The 25,713-nt window shown below is 35.9% G+C and overlaps 1 long non-coding RNA gene across 1 annotated transcript in view; it reads left to right on the top strand.

Moving 5' to 3' along the window:
- The first annotated feature begins 10 nt into the window (after nucleotides 1–10).
- The window catches only part of LOC112467874, a 36,002-nt gene continuing 10,299 nt past the window's right edge, over nucleotides 11–25,713 (top strand). The window contains exons 1-2 of the long non-coding RNA XR_003042336.1: nucleotides 11–838; nucleotides 19,758–20,073. This is a non-coding gene — a long non-coding RNA (uncharacterized LOC112467874). The remainder of the gene's footprint in view (nucleotides 839–19,757; nucleotides 20,074–25,713) is intronic.

A 25,713-nucleotide genomic window follows, 5' to 3' on the forward strand; every position in this document is an offset into this window, starting at 1 on the left:
TTTTGAAAATCTTATATATATTATATTTAAAAGATTACGGAACGATTTTTTTAAATGAAGAAATTGTATTGTGTTTTATAATTTCCATCTTCTATGGCTATACTGAACGGAAAACGGAAAAACGGAAAAAAATTTGCAGAAGAAACATTGCGATAAATAAAATCCGACATTTTCTAAAATACTTGTGATTAAACGTTAACTATGAATTATAGGTACATGTTTATTTTCTTCTCTCAAGAACCTTGCCAATTTCGATACGATTAAAATTCTATTTCCGCGTACACCTGACATCCGTAAGAAAATACGTTCCCGTGGAAATTATTTATAATTATATTCCGATGAAAACTGATGCCTTGTTAATTATTATAAAGTGCTTGATTGCAAAACTATTTAATGTCTTCGTCGTGAAGATAATCTTGAGAAAGCTATAGAAGAAAAATACCAGAAAAGTCAACGAAAAGTCTTTTCTCGCCTCAGAAGAAACAATTTTGATCTCGTCACAGAAGATGTTGCCTCGTTATGTCATGAAGATTATGCAAAAACGTGAGAACCTGTTTGGTGTTGCGGCGGTGCGTTTAAACGCGCAAGTTTTACGTACTTACACGCCAAACATTTTTAATTCCATTGTATTCTCGCAGACCGAGATGCTTCACGAGAATGCTTCTTGTCAGCCGTTGTACATGCAATGGCAAAGCAGGCCGATAATGCGTGGCTATTGATGTTTTTCTACACCTGAAGATCTGCTCTTGCACCATCAATCAATAACGTTGCTTGAAAATAATTGACGATTGTGTATAACTTGACAATCGGAATGAGAAATAATGTTATTGCAAAACAGGTGAGAATTAGTGAGAGAATCTAGGTGCAGATGAATAATAAATAAACGGATTAATTCAACTTATTTAACTTTCATTATCTGCTTCGTTGATAAAGCATTTTATTAAAAAATTACGTCTGCGAATTAAAAATATTTAGTTTCTGAACCTGAATGGGGTGTTGCCAATAATATATACATTTTACGTCTATATTATTAGAACCGGACTCCTTGACGTACAAAAGTAACATATTATTATCATTGTTACATAAAAGTAACATATTACCACACTTATAACACTCCGCAGTAAATATACGAACCGTGCCAAGCAGGAATCGTTACCGGATATTTTTGCAATTATAATGTAGCCGTCGTTACATACTTGTCTCAACTCTCCAACGCGAGTGCTTAATTTTACTATTGGATAACAGCCAGCGTAAACGAAAATGATCTTTGCTAGCTATATCTGATTTTAGTACCTACATCCAAAGTCGATATTCTATTTCGCTGACTTCCGTGTTTTGTAAAGAATATGCTACGCGTAAAAATAATATAAATAATATAAATAATATAAATGAGCATCTAAACGGAGTTTGTTAAACGATGTTCGTTAAACCACTTGAATATTCTGATAAGAATTTTTATAAGAGACTCAAGCTCGCGGGGAAAAAAATGATTAATCGGTTATTAAAGATATGCGTAGCAGATCCGGTTGTCTTATCCCGAAGAAAGTCAGGAGCGGCCTAAGGCGTCAAAGAAAAATACACGTTTCTTGCTAATTATGACTGTGGATAATCGATACTCGGATAAAACCTTCTCTCCTTCATCGTAAATCGCTTTGGTTCCGGATCATTGACTATTCGCCCAGAACCGTTGCGAGATACTTTTATTTAACGGTCGACGAACGATTTGCGGCAACGCTGAAATAACGCCACTATTGCACCGTGTCGCATTCAACAGCAAAGTTGTTGACGATTAGTATCATTGCCACAGATCTTGCAATTAAACATGTGATGCGCGTATCTAATAAGCTTCATGACACAGCCTCGTATAAATAATTACTTCGTACGACGTATTTTCGCGTGAAGCTGAAGCCGTTAGGTTTAATCTATGTGTTTATGCTATAGTTATATCTTTTTAGTCGTGTAAGTTTACCCCCGTGTTGAAAATATAATTTTAAAAATTAAACTTTGAAATGTTTTTTTATTGCATTTTTATGTTTCGAACTTACCGCACTATTTCTCAATCACATATTTTCTTACGAATTCGGATTCGTCCTTTGCATAAAAAATATTTGAAATCATTTCTTGTAGCTGCAATACTTTTTTAATTTTTAATTTTGTATTTTAATCTCGCACAATTAAAACTTTTATACCACTAGTGTATTTCAAACAGTCATGTGAACAATTTATGTATTTGAGGTAAATTCACGGAGGTGACACAGTTGCTAAAGGAAAAACAGGTATGTAATGTGTTAAGCCAATTGACTACTGTTTGACTCTACTTGACCATTATAAATCGCTTATAGTTTATTTATGGAAAGGGTTTAGTGCCTTAAGACATAATCTAATTATATACACTGAAAAAAATTTATTATTTGCAAGAAAATAAATTTCTTTGAATTTAGTTTCCTTAATTCAAAGAAGTATTGGTGAATTTATGCTTGTGATTTTATCATAAAATCGTCATTATAAGAATTACAATATAGGATGCTTACTCAGTGCTTATATTCTTATTATTATTGTGTATTTTTTTACATGTTACAAGTAATAGTTATATATATATCTTGACTGATAATTAGTAATAATACTGATATATATATATCAGTATTATTACTAATTATTGTTGTTATCAAATTCACAATTTATGATCAAACCCAGACTCGTTATCTTTCACAGACTTGCTAATTAGTCGTCGCGCATTTCGTTAAATTATATCGTTAATCCCGATTATTATTGTTTTGGAATAAACATCGCAAAAGAATGAATGCAATCTCAGTCTTGTTTGCCCGGTTGGATAATTATATTTAAGTCTATGCGGAAAGCGACATTCCAACGACGCGACGATGGTATGAGCAAGTGGACGATTAACGGCTTCACGTCTCACTAAGCACATGGTTACGCACTGTTACCAACGGGGCATATAAAACACGTGAATTTATACGGGTATCAAATACTGTGTGTGACAAGATTAATATGTACTAGATATTATAATAACATGTTAATATTAGCATGTAGTACAAAGAATGCATATCTATCTATCTATAATAAGTGCTTGAGTGAGAGTCGTCAGTTGGTCAAAGTATATATAAAAAGAACTAGGTCAAGAGGTCAAATATACATTTTAATTTCGCTTAATGTATAATTTCGGAACGTTCCAAACGTGGTTTATTTATACGAATCTTGCGGGAATATATTTGATAAATGAGGATATCCTAATTAATATAATCGTATTACCCTCTGAAAAAAAAAACACGTGCATCTTTCGTTGACTAATTTGACGTATAACCAACATGCACGCGTGTCTGACAAGTCTAAACGCATCGGAATGACACTTGTAGTTAAATAGCGGATGTCCACACCTCCGCGCACGTGTCAGAGATTAATGACGCTCCTCGTGAAGAAGTAAGAATGGCTTTGCCATAAGAATAGTACCTGCGCAGAGGTAGCAGCACCAGTCTGGTATAATGTAAATAATAAGTCAGATACTAATGCGCGTATGATACACCTTAATTACTTCCCACGTGTCGATGCCATAGTTCACATAAGTGTGAAATAAGCACATTACAACGATATTATCTAATTGTGGGCATTTAAAATAATTTTTCGAGGTTTTGTTAAATTTACTGATGTTTCACAATAATAATCTCTTGCACAGTTCCTGAAGTATTGCAATTGATACGCGGATTATGTTTTCGGGATCTTTATAAATTGCTGCAATTAATAAAAATTCTTTGATTTACGTTAGATTCGCCAATTAAATAAAATTAAAAACAAAATATTTGATCGCTTATTTATGAGAAATAATTTGGATTACAAAAAATTAAAAAAAGCATAACGTTTTGCAATGTGTAAATCGGTTTAAAGTCGGACACGGCATTTCTCCGATGCTCTCAAGTCCAGGTCGCGAGATGATTAACAGCTTGTTATCGCGACCGACATAGCGTAGAAAAAATTATGCTTATTCGTAATTTAATGCGTACAATAATTGCACGCCAACACGACTATATCGGGAAAGATATAATTAAAATGCATCCAATCGCTCCTAAGTCGCTGAAGAAAAAGCAAATCGAATAGACTTATCGATGAGTCGTTTGCTGCATGAATTCTAATGAGGGAAATCGGATCCAGAATGTCGCGTTTGATGCGCGATTAATACAATTCCATAAGTGTTAACTGTATGAAGATAATAAACAATAAAAATCTGTAAAGATAATTACCGGTTACTGCGGTCGCGCACGGCTACGCCGCGTAAAAGGGTGATAACGATTGCGATAGCACTGATAGGAATTAAAGCACATTGCACACACGTATCCGTTGCACGCGTGTTCGTGCATATGAGCGAGTAACAGTCGTCTCATGCTGCGACGCGAAAATATATTTTCATACACCCCCAGACACTTTTGGCACGCGCTAGATGGATACTTAACGCTTACGATCGGTCCACTTGACGTGATATAACCGAGGCGCGTGCAATACGTACCAACGTGATGCGAAAATATCTCGTGATGTTGCTGTTTGCCGCGTCGGCCGCATCATTAATCATTGCTAATCTTTGCGTTACATCTATCGGCCGTGGCGTATTTTCCATGTATAAATATATACAATGGTTTCAATATCACAATTCTCAGAAAAATCGAAACATTAGTTGTGATATTTTTCAAAAAAATTTTTGATGGTTCTTCTCGATAAGTAAACTAAACGTCATAAAAAAAAAACGCGTTTCTCGATATTTGTGCTTTAATATTGTTTTTTGTACAGAATCAATAAAATTTATCACGTCAAAAGAACACAATTTTGGCGTTTTATTGAGAATACTATATTGGATAATATCATTACGGATAGCTAGTATATCGCGGGACTTATTGCGTATTATGCGTTGAATCTTGCCCACTTATGACGTGTTAGAATCACTGGAGAGACGATTGACCTTGCGTAAGTGTAGTCTAGTGATCGCATGCACTGTATAGCATATCGCTAAGTATACGCATGTGTATCTCATATATCAACGCATGTAGATACGTAATTGTCCGGAATGGAATAGAAAAGCTTCTATGTTTTTAACCTAAATAAATGTTTGAATGAATGGTTATTGAAATTATGTATCAAATATTGAATAATTTTGCAAATTTCGAATGTACTCTTATATATTTTTATAGTACCGTTATGTGCCATTCATACATATAATTTCGCAATGCAACTCATTATTATCTAATTCATAAGCATTATATTAATTAAACAATTTCAACAATCAAGTTACAAAGATCAACATCAACAAACAAGGATTCATAATTGCAATAATATGATGTAAAATTGCGTTGCAATAATATGATGTATGCGTTGATAACAAATGCATTTGATCACGCTAATAATAATAATAATAATAATAATAATATTAAATTGACGAGTTGAATATCGTTTAAAAATAAAGTATTGTTGATTGGACTAAGAAACATGCCTAGCGAACGAGATTGCGGTGAACGTTCCACCAGAAGTATGTATGTACATACTTACATTATCTTGCTCGGTAGGATGAAAAATTAGAAAGGCACTTTTCGTAGATAGCAAGCAGGTGTGGTACGACCTTATTCAGATCTAGTATTTGCCTGGAGAATATGTGTGCATTTAAAATTATCAATTTTTACTACCAGTTTGATACTAACTGCCGTTAAACGCCTTATAACGAACCGAATACTCTTTGAATGTGAAATTTACGTCGGCCTTCGAAAAAGCACGTGTAGCATTAAAGCGGACTATGGAATTGCAAAAGAATAAAATGTATCGCTAAACGTGATAATCTACACTTTACCATCAGGTTCGAATTATGTAAATTGATCTTCTATGAGCATAAAATGCGATACGAATAAACGAAAAGGATATGTTACTGAAGTTGCTTACTGAAACTGATCATAAATAAGATAAGACGATTTAGATAATAAAGATTGTTAGCTTCGACATATTTTACAAACATCATTAATCTCATTTTACAATAGGCTCTGCTAATTCATGATTAAATTGCCGAATTGATATCACAAGCAAAAGATTCTGCGTCTAGAATTAATATTGAGAAAAAACGGAGCTTCTTTTCTTCCTGTCAACTCCTGTGTATACTCCATGACTTCTTGACGAGAGTCAAGCTGAAGTAAATAAAGATTGATGTACTCTATGACTATGTAATACACGAGAAACACTCGACTTTGCACAAATACGTCACTACTCGTATCTCACATGTCTATACAATATACGACACACGGATACACAAATACCGTATGCTGAGATCATTTGCACACGATACACGCGTTCCGTTTCGCGATACGTTATAAAGCGTAGAAGAATCGCGTTTCTAGATGAACGTGACGATTATTGCTATTGACTTAGGCGAAAAAGCTGACATATTGATGATAATATTCCATATCTCAAAATCACTTGCATCGATGCGACCGTTTGATGACCGATGAGTTTCGTTTCCCGAGTAAATTGTGCACGCTCTTTCGCACACGCGAGAAGAAGAACGAGCATACACCGGCAGAAAATGCCGTGTCACGCGGAATAATACACTGCCGAGCAATGGCGGCAATATCAGGCCATTAACTTGAGTAATTAGATTTTCACGGTTCACTGTCGTTTTTTCGCGACTGATTCACCGATATTATCTATAAAATTGCACGTCGGGAGCAGTATAAGCAGCACAAAATAAGAAACGAAGCAATGTACACGAAGCACTATGTACTATGTTTATAGTTATAGTATATATTCATGAAAAAGTATTCTTTACAGTGCACAGTGTGTTAACATTGATTGATCATCGCGTATATCGTATAATAAACAGAATCTAACACTTTTTTTAATCTGTGAAGAAGAAAGATAATATTTTACGAATGTTGTTGGCCGTTTGTTACAAGCTCTGTGCTCGCAATTTCTCTTTAATAATATTTTATTATAATGGAAAAGATTAATATTACATTTAATATATATCGTTTCAATTTTAACGGCCTTTTATTGCACGAACAAGGACGATCCCTATTTTTATTCCGACGATACATTCGATCTATCAAAGATATATCGTGCGCGATTAATGTCTGACGGTACTCTAATTGGTGTCTATAATAGCTTCCTGGAATGTGCACGGTCACGTGAGATTGCTTGTTCCAAGTTCAAGTAATTGTTATTGCCTGCGTTAATAAATTTCTATCATAAACGCATTGTCTGTGAGTACAAATAAGTAACAATATTACCAATATAATTAGTTACATTATAAAATACAGTTTTATGATCAGTATAATCAGATTATTTATTTAGTTTAGTGATACAGTATTCGATCCAATACGCATGTTGTTTTATCTGTTACATGCAATTTGATTTTATATAGGTATTCTATATATAAAATATTCTATCTAAAATATGTTTTTCATAATATCTGTATATAAGTGTAGCTCATACATGATAGATGTGCAATTTTTTTTTTTTTAATAATGAATATCAGAAATTCTGTTTGATTGTTTGTATTGTATTTATTGCTAACTTGTGTGCACGAACGTTGTACAAACGTATACTCATTGTCATGCTGGCTATCATAGTGACCTATGATCGATATACCCGTATATATTACCGGCCAATCAATATGAATGATGTTTTTTTTTAATCGCTAGCTGCGATCAAGATCATTTTTTTTACCTTCTTGATAAAAAACATCTCTTGTTTCCTCCCTCAGTAAATTCAATAAATGCATACATATGCGAAACATGTCTGCAGTATCTTCAAGTCGCTCACACATAACATTTCTATTGAACGTGAGTTTTCTTCTCACAATCAGTATAGTTCGCGAGTGCAAGGTTACCGCGTTGAATGCGTTCGCGAACGAAGACCTTGACCATAGCTGTCAGACAGTAAAACGACACTCGCATCAAATAGTAATAATTACTCTTTACATTGCAATTGCGCGGAAACAATTTAAACACATAAGGAATGACGTTACGCTCACAAGTCTGACAATTATTTTACGTTTTTCAATTGCTGTCTACTTGTCGAAAGTTATACTTTATTTCAGAAAATAATGTAATATTAAATTGTACATATATAAATTTACAAATTACAAATGCACAAATTGGAAATGTTTTGGTAACTAAATTAAATTATTTGAAATTATTGTAATTTTAATGATAAAGTGAGATTTCTTGATTAATTATAGATGACTATCAGATTGGATCAATTATTTTAACTTTTGCGATCCATTATTCTAGCTGCACAAAAGGTGCATTTGAAAATTAATCAATTATACTTTACACTATACGTGTCACTATACGTGTCACTTTTTATAGGTGATTGTCATTTACATGTCTATATACGTCATTGAAAAATGTTTTATACAACGTAATCGTTCGAAGAGAGCTGTCATTGTATGATCGCATAGGATTAGAATTACAAATTGATGATTTTCATATAAATTTTTCGCGATCGATTACTTTTATAACTTTTTTAATGCGCGGCAGAAAAGTTTATTTATCATCGAGTTTATCATTTATCATTTTTATTAAGACGGAAATTGCGACGACAACGGTAGCTATTTAAAAGTTAATGTTTGTTTTTATCTAAAATTATATGTGCCAGCATTTTGTAATTAACTATAATAGTTGAACTATTTATAACTTGAAAAAAGGTGAGATAATCGAACTTTTTGACACACTGAGTAACTGTGCGTTATTCATATAATATATACCATTGCAGTTTTTTATTAATTTTTGCTACTGTTATTTGTCTCTTTGGTAAATAACACAGTATGATAATATATCCATTAATATGCGTATTGTTAACTTTAATTTGCATTTTGACTTTTAAACTTAAATATATTTAGTGGCTATTATAATTCGCACTTGGAAAATAAAATTAGTAACATTCTTTCTTTATATTGTTACGTTTATATTTTATAGTTGCAGTGTGCAGTGTGCTTTTAATATAGGTATTGGAAATTATGGAATTAGATAAAGTATATGGGACAAATAAATATCTTTTTTTCGTACGGATAAAGTTGTTGCAGGACATAACTTTGTTTACGCAAACATAATTGATATTGAAAGAGTGAATACACGAGTGATATATTATATTAAATAATAAATGCTGAGAATTAGAAAGATTTATAAAAAGAGATGTTTTTGGTAAGAAAATTTTTTGTATAATAAGAGATATCAAATTTGTCAAAGAATTTGCGATTGATAGAACATGTATAACTACAAAATTATAGACAGAAAGAGAATTAATCTAGAGAAACCCCTAACTTTTTAGTAGTAACCCTTAACGGCTTTGGAAAGAACTTCAGGACGACAAAGGCTTAGCAAAGCGCATCGGCGAATTTTCATTAGTGATTTAATGCATCTCAGCTAATTTCTTCCGAACAGCTGCGCGTTCCTAAGTTTTCTCAGATTCTTATTCGCGATTTGTTACATCCGCGATGTGTCTTCGCTTTCTTAGTCTGTCTAGCAACAAGCGGGACGCCGGTCATGGACGAAATTAGACAGACGGCAGTACGTGACTTACTCGGCCGACTGTATTCTCGTATCTCCTTCAGTATCGTTTATAATGACTCACTTGACATGAGCTGCATTTCCAGTTTTTGCATATACTGTTATAAACGGCTGATCTTACGCGTGATCTTATGTGATATGATAAAGAAGGTAGATAGTTACATTGATGAAAATTGCAGCGCTGAATGACAATCATCAATGTTCTTAGTGTTTAGAATTCAGTCCGAAATTCAGGGAATGGAACTAGCCAACTAATATCGGATTAACGCTAATTTTGAATCAGAAAAGAAGTTTTATTAATATATACCTGCATATTGATCCTGCTTGGAATATTTATTGATAAAGATACAGTACAGTATATACGGTACTTATATATAAGTGCTGTATACTGAAAATCAGGTTTTCTCTCATGGAATATCAGTAATGTGAAATTTATTTCGAAAAACATTATCTCTCGTACTTTTGCAAGAAATGCCTCGAAGACGGTTGCGGAATTAACTTGTTATCTATCCGGTTGTATATCTCAATTTTATGAAAAATTAAACAAGTTTGTGTTTGTTACTTTCATATGCGAAATAGAGCAAAAGGTTTCAGGAGAAGGAAGGGGGATACAAAATCCAAGCAAAATAAGCGAAAGCAAAACAGACCAATACAATTTCCTAGACAGACAGGTGAAATGTGAATATACAACTATTATAGTAGCGAACGAGAGAGAAAGAAAAACGAAAGAGAGAAGGCATATTATATGTATTATATCGTAGGAATAAATTTCCGTTAGCTTGATAATTCGATATTACGAGATACAGGTAATTGTGTAGAAATAAGAATTGTTGAGTTAAATTATCTATCGTTTTTTATAGTCATATTTGTTATTTACTAAGAAATACGGCAAAGGTCTTAAATTAGTCTCCATCATGTTATTGGTATGCAAGTCAAAATTTTACATTAAGATTACGATTTCCAAAAAAAAAAATTAATGAATTAACCGCATGCAACTCGCATGAACATCAAACTGCTTCCTTGCAATTTCCAATGTTCCGAGATTACTTATGATAGGTCTACTCTTGGCATAATCGATTCTAAAAAGATGAACGCGTGTATGCATTCTTAATAAAAACACGATCAGAAACCAATATTACTTCTTCCTCGCGCCGTGTTTCTAACTGGATTAAAATCGATACGGTCGCCGCCGATTACACGAATACCGTTAATGCAACTTTTCATTTTATCTTGAAGTCTGCAAATAACACGGCAGCCGTTTCAATACTTTTTTCGATATCTCGATAGCGCGATAGCGCAAGCTGTGATGATCGCATGTCCTTGAACGAAAAGTTCGAGAAATAAAGCAAATCAGAGGAAGGAAAAGCTCGTGTAAACGGAGCTAAATTTGTATGGTTGTTGATTCAAGGGTTGATTCAACAATTATTAAGGTGCAGATATAACGCTTGTTACTTTTGCACTGTTTCTTATTACGGCTTGTCATCCCAGTGTGGCAGTCCTCCAGTAGATGCATTAATATGCTTACGTTGATCACTACCGGTTTACGAAACGTGCAGGCAGGACGATTACGGATGCAAATCGTACGGTAACGTATGTACGCATTTGTGAAATCTTCGCGGATCGGCATGCAATGAAATAAGCGCGCGGTAGGCACGTAACAAAAGGAATCTGTTGATTTCTATGTCGGTACAGTCTGTATGCTGATGTGACGTGAGTGGCGGTTGGATTCGTACGGCCCTGAATTACAGATCTCTGCGTGCAAGTGAGATTTTGTGGCGTATATGAGAAAGAGAGAGGCCACGCGAATCGGCACAGAGATCCAGGCGTGGGGCTCCAAAGAGGCACGGAGGAATGGTGGTAAAGAGAAAAAGAGAGAGACCTCTGAGAGGCCAAGAGAAGCCGGCAGGCAAAGAGAAGAAAACCGGAGGACTCGTGTTCGGGATATGGGAGGGAGCGGGACGAAACGAACGTGAGAAGTCGAACGGAAGCAAAACAAGAGGAAAGATCGCGATTGCAGTCTCTGCACCGACGAGTTAATATGTGTAACTTAGACACGGTTCTAGCACGAGGAGGAAGTACTGCCTTTTTATTACAGAACGACACGGCGGGAGTTGCAATGTACGGGAAGGGGAGCATGAGACGAGAGGATGAGGCTGAGCGCCGACTGCGGGCAATCCGGTCGAGTAAATTGGCAATGCACGCCGTGAGCTTGCATAACCGCAAGCTGGACGCAGAGAAAGACAGGCGAGAGCGAAAGAGCGAGAGAGAGAGAGAGAGAGAGAAGGGGGAAGAGGAGCAGGAGAAGGAGGAAGGGAGAAACGTCGGGGAGAAGAATGAGGTATCGGTCCGTGTTGTACTTGCAACGCGACGGAAGAGGAGATGATATGACACGTGCACTCACACTAGCGCACGTGCGCGTGCAGTGGGAGCGATAGATGCGAGGCGTGTCTCGGTTTTCCTCATAGACTTTTATATAATATACTAGACCGCGCGTACTTACTTCTTACATAGTCTTCTATTAGTCTTATGCACGCACGCGTTAAATAAGAGTACAAATTCATAATGAATAGGTATATAGGTATATGACCGCATGTGTAGATAAAGTAAGAACGTGTAAGCTTATTGGCTTGTTACTACTTGAAATCTTATTTGGCGCTTGCACTCTAACTTATATGTACAAGTTTGGTACATAAAAGTTGGGTACATCACACAAGCAAGAGTTTGCAGTCTAGTATATGTATTATATATAGAAGTCTGCGGTTTTCCTTGACATTAGTGACTATAATAATGTGCGTAACGTTTGAGCGGCTTGTATAAGCGCGCCGCGCTTATCTTATCTAGAATGCAAGCGACCGTTCGTCCGTCGACGCGATGGATGTATTAGTGCGCGTATATGTACGAATTACACGAGGTCATTCGATCATATCCAACGGAATGTTTGAAAGATAGTTTTGCAATATGGTCAAGATTACGATAATTTTGGCAATGCGATTTAGTCAGTATTTATTATCAAGTTTATGACCCTGAATAACCCTCAAAAGGTTTTAGCCCGCGCTCATTTATTAAAGTTTATAGTTTATTAAAAAGTTATTAACAAAATAAGTTTAGTTCATAGAACGTAATTTTCTGACACCATGTACATTTAAGAAGGATATTACATTTTGCCTAGGTTTATATTTTTCTCTCTTGACACCACCCTACACGCCAAGCGCGAATATGCTATGTCTGCTTACATTCTTAACTGCTTACATTCTTAACTATAAAATGGTTCCACTGGTTCCACATAGGTTTCCATCTTTCTACATGAAGCGAGGTCTACCCACACTGCCCGGCGCTTGCAGGGCGAAAGGAGGTCTATTATACAGTTCCTTATGGGTTTTTAACTTTTCACGTGAAGCGCGGTCCACAACCGTACAATGATAGACCTCGTTTCATCCTGTAAGCAACAAGCAGAGGGTGGGATGGGGTGGACCTCGCGTGGAAAGTTGGAAACCCATACGGAACCATCTTATTTTTAAGAAGTAACTTTGCAAGCGAAAAGATCATAGTATATGTCTCAATATGTAAATAATAAACATTGAAGATAAAACATTGTTACGAGTATAAGCTGCATAATTAACCTCTTATTATATTGCTTCTTTTGTAAAAATCACGAAAATAAACAATCCATAGCGATTTTTGGTTTTCATTGTTTTTTACATTTAAAATACTTTGGAAACCAGTTTCATTTTGCGTCGCCAAAGTTATCATAATCTCCCCGCAATATGTAATGAACGCGAATTCTCTCGTCGTTTAGTTCGTTTTTAATTAAAATTGAAAATCTTTAATTTTAATTGAGTAATTACGCGTGCCGCGCGCGAAAATTATCCATCGTGATTTCAAGCTGGATCCAGCTTTAATGTCACAGAGCGACGCGTTCACGCATATACGCATGCACAAAGTGCAAGGACGATACTATGTGCGACGTTGAAGCTTTTTTTAGACAGTACTCTCGAAGCTGCAACGTATTTATATACGCAAGGCCATTGCGCGTTTCCTTTCAATTGTATCTCTCCACAAATACAAAGTTTGTCTCCGTCCCGTTTCTTTTTCGTTTGTAAAAGTCTGACGTAATGTCGTTGTGATTTTTCAGTTTAGCATAACGTCTCTTTGTAATTAAGTTTCAAACTTATAACTTATTTCTATTTAATATACATGCATTTAAAATTTATATGTGTGCATTTATAATATATGTATAATTGTATACGTATTTATTGATGAATTATATGATATATACATATATTAATGCTTGTATAGCGATAGTAAGGATGTTCGTTACGTTGCGCATAATACGCACGTGCACGCAACGTGAATCTCACGAGTTCATCGAGTAATGCGAATTAAATAATGATCTCATGCTCGTCGAAGTTACGTTCTGCACAAACTCAGAGTCGAGCTTTGATGCATCGTACGAGTATCGTCTTTCTGCGAAGATAGATAACGCTTACCTTATACAACAAGCATACGCTTAATATGCGTAATTTGCGCACGTTATATGTGCATTATCATATACATCGCGATAAATAATTTATTGATATCAAGCGCGGACTCATATGATTTCTATTGCAATTAATGCAATTAAGTTTTTCTTGGCGTGAAAATAAGCTGTACACTCTCATTAAATGCACACACACGCACACACACACACACACACATATATATACATACATACTTGCATCTTTGCTGTTTTAAATTTAATTGGTTTTTAAATTCCAATACGAGCTCTAGACATTTGATAACAATGCGCGCTTCGTGGTCAATTTATTCAAATTAACAATCGCATAACGTGAGACATGTTGTTTATTTCTCATTAAAAAAACTGCGTTGTAATGAAAAATGTGACATTTTTGCGTATAATAATATGGAAAAATATATATTAAAATGCAAGACAAGGTCACAGATGATTTGAAATACATCATTAATATCTTCTTGTATAATTAATATTGATCTATTTTTCTTACATAATTATGACACAAACTTCCCGCTTTTTGTTATCTTAAGAAAAACTACGAGCTTGATGTGAGCATGAGTATAAAGTAATAAGCATATTTATTGGTTATTATACAATGTATGTACATAATATACATTTTTGGATAATGTTTTTATCATATATAGATGAATTTGGAATTGATTTCTTTTTTTACTGAAATTTAGTTTACTGCAAGAAATACAAGTACTTTTTAAGTCATACGATTCAGTCCAGGTGTTTGCTATTGCAAGGATCATGATTTTGAATCTTTATTAATTCTCACAAGAATATGCCTTTTAATTGTGTGATTTAACGACTTTTACTGTACAATGTTTCTTTAAAAAAGAAATTTGAAATCAAAACTCGGGTGGTCAAGAGGAAAAAAGAAGCGAGGGGGGGACCTGGACTTAAAGGACCCGAGAACATAAAATGGTAAACGACCCTTTGCACGCGGGAGACATAACAGCAGGCAAGCCGATTTATATGCGCTCCTTAGCTCGCGCGTGCACGCACTTTACGATATGTAAAACCACTAGGGCTGGCATTGTGCGACGTCAGTGCTCCGTCGTAAAACCGGCCGTTCGAATCGCCTCAACTTTGAAAGACTTTCAAATAATATTACAACTTTTGCATCACGCATAGCCGTTCACTCTCAACGCGCATAAGGGGGTTGTGTGTGCCGTTCAGGATGCTGATTCCTTCTTGTTTTACTTCTCCCTGCTACTTCACTCGATCCGTTGCACCTTGACGCTTTTTTATGTACGCTCTTCTTCGATCTAGAAATTATTTTGCACGTAACGTTAAGTATAAGCAACATCATTCCGGCCTATTGTATTGAAGAAAATTAAGAATTTATTTTTAAATGTATCTATACGATTATTATTTTTGTGCCAATAAATGTGTCATCTCTTGATTCTTTTTTTAAACATTTTTTTGAATGTAACAGACTTTTTTATATTTAGAACTTATAATTTTAATACACGATAAATATCCAAAATATCCTTTTGATTTATAAGCAGTACTTCGATATTAAGCGGAAAAGTATTTTAATTTTCTGTTTATTAAATAATATGAAAATCATTCCCATGTTAAACTATTTTAATTTAAAATCATAGGCTATTTTGAAAAATTTATGTGGGAATATTTGCGCATTTCCCTTCAGGATCTATAATTTGTTACTAATTAATCCTGGCTGCTCTAGATAGCAATCAATGTGAATTAAACTAGCGGACGGAACGGTATACAACTCGCGAGGTTTATATGTTTATTTTAGTACCTATTATTTAGACGGTTTATTCTTTTCATTAATAATAGCATTTTAACAAATTACGCGTGTAGTTGTGCGGATATGCGTAAGCTTGCTGTACGCAACGGATGGCTTCTGGAAGGATAATAACATCGCCATCGGGAAAACCGGTAATCTCAATGCGGGAAGAATGCGTGTGCTCTGTAAGCTGTTTGCTGATATATGCATAGTTTGTCGCGGCTAAATTGCAGAGATCAAATTAAAGAATAAAAAAGAAAGACCTTTAAAATGACATACTACTGGAAGATATTACGTTGTAACGGCAGATAAACGGTCGATGTACAGAAATCGTTCATCTGCGCTTGCAAAAGCAGTGTCAATCGTGAAAATTTTCAATCAATTTGTTTGCTCTAAATTGAGGATACGAAAAAAATGAAAGGAGAAAATAAAAATATCACTAAGATATTTAAGTAATAATTCTAAATTTTATTTTATGTTACACACATTTTACACGACTATTCTCACGTTGTACTTACTATTGGATTTATGCATAACACTTTCATTTGAACAGCTATCAGTTGATCTACATTTTTGTGCACAAAGCGAAGCCCCGATCTTAATATTCAACGATGCCGATAAGCAGTAAAAAATTAAAAGTAAATTGCGCTTTCATGAGTTTTCCGAGCTTTATATTTGGCATCACACACTTCATCCCGCGACGGATGTAGGTGACGTCACGAAATTCTAAGGCGACCGGAAGTTATGGCGATTAAGTAAGCCAGCGAACACGCAGCTGCGAATCCTATTTCTGAGCACGTTTGATCCGATAATACTCTGTTACCTGTAATATCTATCGCGACGTTGAAGTTATTCCCTTATACGTAGTGTTTAACGTTGTTTTCTGTTTATATCCCTTCTTCGAATTATCCTTTTACTTCCATCATTACATAGCAAGTTTGAATTTAATAATTGATAGAGTTTTACGAATCCTTTTTTCTGATACTTCTGTAGAAAGTGGTGTTATAAACTGCGTAAGACCATTTCTCAAACGCGATTTCGTTGTTCACGTATCGGTGTTTACATGTGAGAATGTAGCGTTAAAAAATCGCGCGATTGCGGACACCTTTCGTGGCGAAAGGATCGGGTGAAACGAGCGTATACGCAAGGCTATGGTTGTTGGATGTAATTTACGAGGCAAGCGATATTTTTACGGCTGGCTTACGAGTACTCTCTATGCTGCTTGGATTCATCTTCCAGATTGCATCTGGAATAAATCATTCCTATATCGAGTAGCGGTCGTGTCCGAAAGGTCACCAACTTGCTTGCGTCTTCTCCGATCTCACAACTCCCATGTAATACCAAACAACGCGTTAATATCTTTAATTGATAATGTGTTGAACAATTATTTCCGCGAGAAAACTCTCGTAATTAAATCTATTACGAATGCAATTTTATATAACTATACTCGATTGAGCGTATTGAATAAAATTCTATTCCACACGTATTTGCCAGCTTATTCATAGAAATTTTAAGCTTTCTCTGCTGATAGCTTAATATGATCGTTCTATTTCTCTCTTATCTATACCTTTATTGCAAAAATATTTACCACTCAGTGTTTGTGATTGTAGTTTGGCAGGAAGAATGTTTGTACTTCGCAGTGTGAGAGAGCAAAGACAGTCAAATTCACATTGCTTTTTAATAGACATCCTTTTTTTACTGTTAACTATAAGATTTAGCGTCCAGCGTCTTTTATTCTCTGTCTCCATAATAAATGTACCTTTTATAATGTATATCATCCGATATCGAGTTATCATTCTTGCACGCGTGTTGATAACTGCACCGACGATAACTGCGCGGACAAGTGCTTGGAAAGTTTCTCTCTTACGGCCGACGCGACGCAGTCCTCCTTGACGGGAGTGAAGGTACATAGAGAACGGAGACCCATAATAAATCTTGAGAATACGCTTTCTGCGCGAATGCAAGTCGCAGTTTGTTGATAACCGCACCGCTTGCCCGGGGTACGCGGCATAAATATTAGAGTGGCCGATAATGTTTCGGACGTGCATTCGGTGCAAAACACGAAGACGTTACCGCTATGAAAATTGTTGCTCGAAGCGTGACCGTCTATATAATCATCGATAGATCTAAATCTGAACTGGACAGAATAAAAAGTTTACATCTATCTGTATTGGTGTGTATATACATACATTTTAATATTCTTCCTTTTTATCAAACACGAAAAAGAAAGCAAAGATCGCCAGGGCCTTATATTTCATTGTCTTATTTTATTTTCGATTCCGGAAATATTAAATACTGCTCGTTGTATCTTTTTTATACAAATATGAAAGTTGCAAAAGTTGCACATATGGATTCATACAAAAACGATGACAAATCTCGCAAGCACATGTCGCTATTATATTTATATCAGATGTGTTAACAAACGAGGTACGCAATTGAAATTTTGCAAAGTGATTTCTTAGTTCGAGGTTTACGATGGTGTAAATTTTAACTGCGATTATTCGTTGCAAGCGCAGTAATAATAGAGGGAATCATTGATGTGTCATAAAATTCGTGCATCAAACCTTTCTTGGAGAAGAGCTGAACGTAAGTTGAAATAAGTATGCAGATGCAGCCTCTAAAATTACGACACATGTGATAGATGCGTTATAAATCGGCCCGCATCAAGGATCGGCGAGGGTACATCCCCGCAATCAAGCAACGTCGCTCGTAACATGTTGAACCGGCAATTATTGGCTCTAAGTGAGAGTACTGTTCGCGAATTGAAACTGTCGCATAATCTTCAGCGTATAATAAATTCTGCAATCTCGCACATAATTCACCGGGGTAATTTCCAAGTGCCCTCGTAATCAGTATGCACGCTGGACAAGATCTTGCCACAATTAAGTAACTTGACGTGTAATTTGCGTCTAAGTCATACAAAATTTATGTCTCAAATTAAAGAATAAAAATGCATCGTACTGTAGATTGACGATTTTTCTTTTCGAGCGATAAATGTTAATCTTTGTATCTTTTTCTTTAGGTCTTGACTTTTGTATAGTAAGTTGATTTCATAATATTAAACGTCGTTATGTTAGTCTTGAGATAACTCAATTAGTACCAATTGCAATATCGATAAATATATGAATTACTTTTCAAATTCGCGCCTTTCAAATATGTGAAGCAAAAATTTTTAGGATAAAATGTTGTACATGATACCATTTCGATGGCTATAAATCGATCCAGTTCAGTGGGTGCTAGAGGCGTATCCCAGCAATCAGAGGGGCAACTAATTTAGGTCGCTTAACTCTATGCCATGAAAGAAGCTCGAGAAAAAAAAGGAAGAGAGCTCGACAGTGAGTGGTATTCATTATTTCCAGCGAAAGTGGTAACAATTAAAATTATATTCCACCAATTAAGCAATGAAAGCACAAAAGGCAACTGTCTAGCGAAGCCATGTCCATGTGATAGGTCGTTTTGCGCTCTTGGTAACTGGGGAGGCGCGTTGTGAGAAATATGTTTTGACAAATCGATCATTTTAGGGGAAATAAATTCTATCAAGTGTATACATTTGATGAGTGTTGTATAATTGGATTCCAAAATCTCCAAAGGTACTTGAACAGTTTTTTCTGATGAAAGTTGCTGGACACTTTTTTCAGTGTAAAAAAAGCTAGTGTCATGGAAAATAAAGAAATAAATACCCGGGGATGAAATAAGTCATTATTAACATAAGTCAAAAATAAAACATAATGAATGAATAAATAAATAAATAATTAAATAACAACGATAATAATCGAAAATATAAATATGATCATAACGTAGAAATAAGTAAAAAATATTTTGTTTTGAAATTAAATTAGAGTCAATTGTGTGTGTCAAATATGAAAGTTTTCCAATAGAAGCAATCCAAGCAATAGCAGCGGTAAATAAAGTTATTCTTTTTTTTCTTTTCCAGTCATTTATGGATGTCCAATGATATACCACCCGGAGACATACTGTTATTTCTCGCCACCGCCGGTCATGGCGAAGGTCGGATCTCCAGACGAGGGACAACCTGTTGACATAAAATTCTCACAGTATCCATTCCCAAATTTACCAATTTTGCCCCCTACTTGTCCCCCACCAACATTAGCGTCTCCGTTTCCTGAAAACTCATTTAAACCTCCTACTGAACCGCTTATTAAATCTTCTACTGAACCTTCTACTGAATCTACTGAACCTTCTACCGATCCTTCTACTTACCCTTCAACCGAATCTTCTAAATACTATTGGTAAGTCTACTTCGTTATCTTATTTTTTTTTCGTAACTTCGGTAAAAATTCATTATAAAGTCATAATGAACTATGCCGATTTAATTACCGTATCGAATATTTAGATACGCAAAAATTGTATATCTTACAATCCCATTTATTTACTATGGCATGCAAAACGGGTGTAAAATGATATAAAGTAAGGAAAAGGATTAGTTTTCGGTTTAGAATATAAATTGCGGTCTCCATATTATTCCCGGGTGCTCTTCTTTTGTTTGGATCGTCGAGAGTCCGGGTCGTAATCGCAAATCCGGTGCACATAAAACAGATTCTAAGCTATAAAATTCCCTTCCTTCCGAGAGTCGAGCAGACCGCGGCGTTTAGACCGGCAAACGGCTGCTCATCTCTCTGACTCTATCCGCTCGTGTTTCTTCGTTGCTCCATCTCTTTTACTTCTTTCTTTATCATCAGATTTTTTTTCCCCTTAAATTCCTTTTAGCATCTGCAATTATCGAAAGCGATTATTTTGTTATTCGTCATGCTAGTATAATATCGTTGCGTAATATTGTCAGATATTAAATCCATTGATGTGTCAAGAATTATAATCAGAATTAATAGCAATCAATTGTAGAAGATTATAAATATAAAAGATATCAAGACCGCCGAGTTGCATTAAATTACATTTCGTATTGCAGAGAATAGCAAGTTATAGGCTTTTATATTATGTTTTTTTTTTTACAAAGAAATTATCATTAGTATCGAGTATTTTGCGACTAACTTCATCAAAGCAGCCGCCCAGAACATGTATAAAGCGTGTAAGAGCTCAAAGATACATCTCCCCGCCTTCTCGGCTTTAACAGTGGCAAAACACCATAAAGAATCGAATTTACGAGTGCTGACCAGTTTTCTCTCCGTCTCATTCTTATTCACAATGATACACGGTTATCGCCCTCATTGAGCGATTTGGAGAAAACAGCTTTTGCTATACGTGAGAAAGCAGGACTCAAACCCGCGATGCCGGTCAGCTATCAGGGATTACGCGAGTTGCCTTAAAGATAAGCTGTCTACGGTATTTACATTTAATTTGCTCTCATATATTTGCTGGCGTCCCAAGGAGATTGTGGCAAATCTTGATTAATTACTGACATTTCAGGGATTCTAGCGGTTCGTGGTTTGCATATTTAAATAAACTTCAAATGAATGCATATGCGTGTGCGTATATTTATAAAACGATACAATTAATCACAAAATTTGTCCAGAAAAAAGTGAATTTCAAATTGAAATTACTAGGTTCCACACACATACGAGAGTTTTTTTTTAAATTATATTTTAATATATAAAATTATAAATATTAATTAATAGTTTTGTCTGCATATTTTCTGAATTAAAATCGTGGAAAATATCATTAAACAAATTTTAAATTTTACATTACTTTTCTGCAAAATTTATTAAAAGATCAATCTCATATTATTTATAAACCGCAGTGATTCTTTGATTGAATAGATTTAAAAATAAAAAGGAGTCATCAATAAATTTCATACATGATTTTCCCACGTCAGCACTGTTTGATACATCCACAGAACATGTGTATATATGTAATGATCCAAAGGGAAGAAAGAATAAATTTAATTAAAGAAAGAGGCGTTTTGTGAAGTAAGATATGTGTGTTACACACAAACGGGACGTTTTTCTTTCTTTTTTTAACATTTACAAAGAGTTGGCCAACGGAAGTGGCGTGTTAATATGGTCACGAAAGAACGCACGCTACGACATGAAAATACAAGGGAGCGAGATAATGGCGGTTCCCATAAAAAAAAGTTGAAAAGGTAGTCATAAAATATTGTCGTTCAAAATTATGATAATATCATTGTGATAATATCATTAATATCTTAGGCTACTGTATATGTATTCTCCGTTGCCATATGTCTAAATCGAGAAGAAATAGAGTTGTAACTTTGTAATAATATATGGTTACATTTGTGACATGTTTTCGCAAACCGCAGCATCTTCATTGTCATGACGTCATGACGGGCAGTTCATCGAAGTGTAGTTTCACCGTATTGTTCACGTATATGCGAACGTCTCAATTTATTGTATGATAGCGGTTGATACTTAAAAATTCATAGTATCCCTGATGAATATCGCCGATGTACAAGTATATACGCGTCTGAAATTCTGGAAAAAACTTGCGCGGCGCAATAAACCAGTTGCTCTTATCATATGAATTATCTAGCAGTTGATACGCTAGAGTATATACACCGTTGGAGGGAGGTAATCCAGAATTATCAAGTGCATGCGATCCGTCGTTGGGGCATCAACGTTGCGGCGCAATGATGGTCGTAAAAGGACCTAAAAATGCAACAACTCGCTAAACGGCGCGCGGCGATATTCGCGATATGAAAATGGAAGCGGTAATTAAAACGTCGGCGAGGATTGTCGGCTATCTCGGATACTGATTGCTTGCAGCCCGTGATTAGGGTTGTTGAAATGAGAGTCGGTCTTCCCGTCGGACGCTCGTTCTCCGTGAGTCGATCTCCGAACGATGGAATACGATGGGCAACCGTGCACTTGATTCTTTGTTTACACGCCTGTAATATATAATATGTATAATATTTATTTATAAGTGTACGTTTTAATTACCGCGCTTCCATTTTTATATCACGTATATGTATATATATTTTTATGTATATGTACATTATATATATATGTATAAAAAATGTATACATATAAAAATATACATATATGTTTTCCCTTTTTCAATATGAGTGACGGGTGGTGAAAGAGCGCGAAACGCCTCGGATGATATTTTCGTTGATTGTTATCGCCATTTGTGCGACAGGTATGACGTCGCGTTTCAATATCCCCTCTTTTACATCTGAGAAAACAATCACGCAGTATACGCATGCGATGCACCGTATAATTTCTCTTGGTGTTTTTTTTCTATATTGTATCGTGAATCGATTCGGCGAAGTATTCTCGGCAACCCTTGCGTGCAACAAACTCATTAGAGCAATTACATACGTTAATACTCCTTTCTCGGCTCGTCGGCACAAAAAAATCGATCGTCGCCGATTTAATGTCGCATGTGTGAGAAAGTAAGGATTCGTGATCGCTTCTAATAGTTACAGTGAGCGTTCGGCGAATCGTCAGAAGAATTAGTCCCGCTTTGCAGTAAGCAGCATCAATGTAATCAGACAGGTCGCTCAGAGTGGTCTTAACGACGGTCGTAAACGCGGCTCGCTTTACAGCTCGGTGGATATTTTTTTTTCTTTTTCTTCTTTTACGGTGCTTCTCCTCCTACCTCATCATCGTCGTCGTTGCCTTCTTGTTCTCCTTAAAACCCCTTCTCCTACGTTCCCCATTGCCGCAAAGTCGTGAATAAAGCGCACCCCAGTCTTCCGCTTATTTTGCTCTAGGCGCAGTAAACTACCAGAGTTTATGTGACAGAGACGTTAGAGTGAAATCGAAGTATAGTCTCATGCCTCGCGGAATGTCGATGATCTAACTAAAACTCGCGGATCTATTTTCGGTAAATTGTTAATCATAATTGCGGAGTAAAATCGCAGTGTTATTTTTATGGTTGACCACGAATTTGAGTTTGATTGATCGTGTCGCGTGTTACTAATGATTCTTATGTTATTACGTTGCTCTTATTAGTTTTTTACTTTCTCTATTTTCTTATAATTTTTACTCAAATCATATATTCATCATATATTCATCAAGATATCTCATACAATTCTTTCAGATACCCTTCTTATTTCAGGTATCTATTAATTTTAGCTTTTCTCTTTCCCTCTGTTAAAACGATTTGGCGGAAATCTGTGGAAAACTCGCAATTTTTGTCCTGATGCCCGTTGTTAATAAGATGGTAACATTAATTTTTACACGATAAATTTTACGAAAAGCGTAAATCTACCACTCATTATTTAAATCTGCGCGAGCGGAACTTTCATGGCCGCGAGGACAGAGAATCTGCTGGAAACGCGTTAAGAGGAAACGACGCCATGTCATGGTCTGCAAGGCATGTCGCCGCGAATATAAGCATCCACCGTGAGCTATAATTTTGGAGCATATATTACGCTATTCGCGATTCCGAAGGTTAAGAACATGCGCACTAAATAAGCTTGCGTGATAATTTTCACTTAATACGGATATAACGGTCTGCCGAAGTATTATATGAAATACAATATAATGCAGAGTAAGTATAAATGCTAAGCAAGTAAACGTTACGTGCACCATATACTCTTTTACGGTAGAACATCGCATGTATATAAGACGTTGTAAAAGAGTACTGTAATCCTTATAACAGGATTTTCTACAGTGAATATTTTCTTCTTCGTTTATTATTTCTACGTATTACCAAATTTCTATACAAGCTCAATAATAAAATCCCGCATAGTCAAGATTCGTTATTCCGAGTGATCCGTTATTGATATATATATATATATATAAACGTTATCCCATAAATAAATAAATAAATTTATGATTACTTTTGTTGAAAAGTGTCTTTTTTCATAAGTATTACAGTTTCTCTAAACGGCAAGAATATTTTTGCGAAATTAACGAAATTATACTTTTGTTGGCTGCAACCTATCATATATTGTGGCTTCGATATCGCACCTGCTGCAATGCATGTCAGTTATTAATTATAAGTGACATAATTGCTATTACACATTGGCGTGCACAGTACTCTCATTAATGATGCGTCTGTACTGACACCGCCAAAATTATCGATTAACCAACGATCGAATTAGTGAAATTGTTGCGAGACGATATCTTTGACCTTGATGAAACGACTGTCGGCCTTATTTTGTGCAGAGGACGGAGCCGTAATTTCTGAGACAAAGCAATAATTAGTAGCGCCAAAGTGCGTGAGCCGCCGCGAACACCGCTTCTCTTCCTCATCATCGTCCTTCTCGTATGTAACCAAGAACTGGGGAGCGTTAAGTAGTGTAACAGACTCGGCATCGCTGGCAAAAGGAGTTTTACTACTTTCTAACCACAGTCGCGGGCTACAATTAAACCTCCATAAACTTCGTCGTAACTTTTTTAAAAGCGACCGACTGCGCGCTCGCGCACGCTCCGTTCCCTTTGCTTGCTCGGCGAAAAGCCTACCATATTGCATCTTTAATGAAGCCCCGAGACGATACGGGTACCAACATCTTCCGGTCGACCCTAAAACCTCGCCCACCGTCCGTCTAGGACTTTTGCGAAAACGGCCGGAGTTCTCACCTATTTGGAGAACTACAGTGGTCGACGAACGCGCGTAAGACGAGCCTTAGGACGCCTTCTGTACAATTTGTATCGGTTGTCGCTGATTACCGGTTACACGCTTTTACTGCGAAACATTTCTTTTTATCGAGGGAAGAAACCAGTCAATTTCGATATGCCGTTGTTGTTCACAAGTGAACTGTCCGAGACGGAATCGATATAACGAGTTCAGCGCGACGTAGAAAGACAGAAAACAAAATGTGACTGACATAATTCGCGTCGTGTAATCCGCGACGAAACCTTATTTCTTGAAGTATACGAAGGGAGCGGGCGTTACCTTCCCGTGTAGGTTTTTCTTGTAAGCTTTCTCGTCGGTGTACTTGTCAAGAGTGACGTCCTTCAGCGATCGCGCCAAAGGCTAAGGAATCGTAAGACAAGTTCACATGGTGC

This window comes from Temnothorax curvispinosus, unplaced genomic scaffold (genome assembly GCF_003070985.1).
Source record: "Temnothorax curvispinosus isolate PA1 unplaced genomic scaffold, ASM307098v1 QBEX01017838.1, whole genome shotgun sequence".
NCBI classification, from domain to species: domain Eukaryota; kingdom Metazoa; phylum Arthropoda; class Insecta; order Hymenoptera; family Formicidae; genus Temnothorax; species Temnothorax curvispinosus.